The sequence below is a fragment of the Penaeus chinensis genome, chromosome 18, assembly GCF_019202785.1.
Source record: "Penaeus chinensis breed Huanghai No. 1 chromosome 18, ASM1920278v2, whole genome shotgun sequence".
NCBI lineage: Eukaryota > Metazoa > Arthropoda > Malacostraca > Decapoda > Penaeidae > Penaeus > Penaeus chinensis.
Genome location: NC_061836.1, coordinates 29,188,402 through 29,190,901, shown reverse-complemented (window position 1 = coordinate 29,190,901; position 2,500 = coordinate 29,188,402). Strand labels below are relative to the sequence as shown.

The following is a 2,500-nucleotide window of genomic DNA, read 5'->3' as shown; positions in this document are numbered from 1 at the left end:
TGATTATAATGGTAATAATAGTGATAGTGAAGATGATTACAATAATGACAATGAATAAGGCAATAATAACAGTAGTATGAAAACGATGATGATAATGACAATAAAAAATAATGATAATTATAATAATAATTGTGATAATAAAAATAACAACAATATCAACAAAAAAAAAAACAACAACAACAACAATAGTAATAAAAGTAATAGTAATGATAATGTTAATGATGATAATAATAACAATAATAACGATAACGACGATGATAATGATATTGACAATCATAATCATGTAATGATCTTCATAATTAGAATAAGGGACTATAATAATAATGCTAAAGAACTGACTGCCACAAGAATGATGAATATTAGTGTTAAATTTAACTACAATATATTTGCAATATATCTTTGCTTGTCCAGAATATTGGCTGAACAAATAACCAAATTTCAGCGAAATAGGAAGCTACCTATTTCTGTACATATTAATAAAAAAAAAAAAAAAAAAAAAAAAAAAAAAAAAAAATATATATATATATATATATATATATATATATATATATATATATTTCTTGTGGAAATCGGTATTTTATGCGTGTGATCAAATTAATCGTGATTTTTTTTTCTTGTTCGGCCCTTTAAATTACGGTCGGTCTGGTTACAGGTAAAGATAAATACAGGAGATAAAGGAGAAAAAAAAAAAAAAAAAAAAAAAAGCAGAGAAAGATGAGTTGTTAATATTCATGACATAAAATATGAATGAAACAAGCAACGAACTAACATAAATATTTTGGCAAACACACACACACACACACACACACACACACACACACACACACACACACACAGACACACACACACACACACACAGACACACACACACACACACACACAGACACACAGACACACACACACACGCACACACACACACACACACACGCACACACACACATACACACACACGCACATACATACATATACATACACAACTATAATTAAAGACATATATTACAATCATTATGAACGATCTACCAACTACTAAACATTGTAAATCTACGAAAACAACAAATCGAAATAAATTGAAATAAGCGAGGAGGTAAACTGATAAATGTTAAAAAATATTTAAAAACGATCCAAATTGTTTACATTTCCTTCGTCGCAAGCAAACGAATACCCACCTATTAAGAACAACAGCTTTTGGCGATGATGCAGTGTCCTTTATACCTTGAAACGTTGTGTGGCAGCGGACAAGATGTCGAACAACATCCGGACTTATACCTTCCTCTCTATTTTTCTAATCTCCCCCTTTCTCTTTCACACATATGCCCACACAAACGTATATATATATATATATATATATATATATATATATATATATATATATATATGCGCGCGCGCACGTGTGTGTGTGTGAGTGTGTGTGTGTGTGTGTGTGTGTGTGTGTGTCTGTATGTGTGTGTATGTGTGTATGTGTGTGTACGTGTGTGTACATTTACATATACATATATACATATATGTATAAATAAAATCTATATACATAGACACATATGCAAATATATATATATATATATATATATATATACACACATATATATACCCCCAATATATACATATGTATACATAAACATATTATGTGTGTGTAAACATATATATACATTATATATATGTATAAGATATACACACACACACATACATACATATATATATATATATATATATATATATATATATATATATAATAAATATATGCAGGTATATATGTACTTTCACTTTCCTTTCTTTGTCTGTCTTATATCCTCTCCCCTTACCCATTGATGGACTAATGAGAAGACCTCTTTCTTTTACTCTAAAGAAACCAAGACAAAGATGAAAAAAATAAAATGAATTAAAAAAATCAAGAAAAAGGAACATTTGGTAACTCACACTACTTCTATGGTCTTAGAAACCCGAACGTATATTCCATAACATATAATCCCAGATCTTGTTTTTATAAAGTGAACACAATTTTTTTTCTTTTTGCTCGACACGGTCCGACACGCATACCAGATCGACGACTCATTCCGAAGCGACATTCATCCCGAGAGGAAATTTAGTCTAACGTACTGAAACTGGCAATAATGCTCCCATAATCATTAGTAACGAGAGTGCATTATGCGTATTCATTATAACACTAAGGCGGGAGAGAGAAAGGTCAGTGTGTTACTCATGTTTCGACGAGGAAAAGTTAAAAAAAGAGAGAGAGCTCATTGATCCCATGATCGGCCTTTTTTATCGCCGAATTGCTGGATGATGTCAGAACACTAGGACTTTTTAGTGAAAGTGAAAATTACATATCCAGGTTTCGCTCGAGGCGGAGATTTTAACCTTGTCCATCCGATAGGCTTTAAGGTATCTCTAATCGTCAGTCTTGATAATGAGGCTGGTTTCTAGGGATGATCTGTATGGAAATAAAATATGGAAAATGTGTGAGTTCGTATTCTACGACGAAAGTTGCGTATAGTTCGTTCATTCG

The 2,500-nt window shown here is 31.1% G+C and overlaps 2 protein-coding genes across 2 annotated transcripts in view; both read left to right on the top strand.

Moving 5' to 3' along the window:
• The window catches only part of LOC125034653, an 8,066-nt gene that overhangs the window by 5,334 nt on the left and 232 nt on the right, over positions 1-2,500 (top strand). The window lies entirely within an intron of this gene.
• The window catches only part of LOC125034575 (polyubiquitin 8-like), a 3,292-nt gene continuing 2,846 nt past the window's right edge, over positions 2,055-2,500 (top strand). Inside the window, exon 1 of the mRNA XM_047626473.1 lies at positions 2,055-2,178. The gene's annotated coding sequence lies outside the window, so the exon portion shown is untranslated. The remainder of the gene's footprint in view (positions 2,179-2,500) is intronic.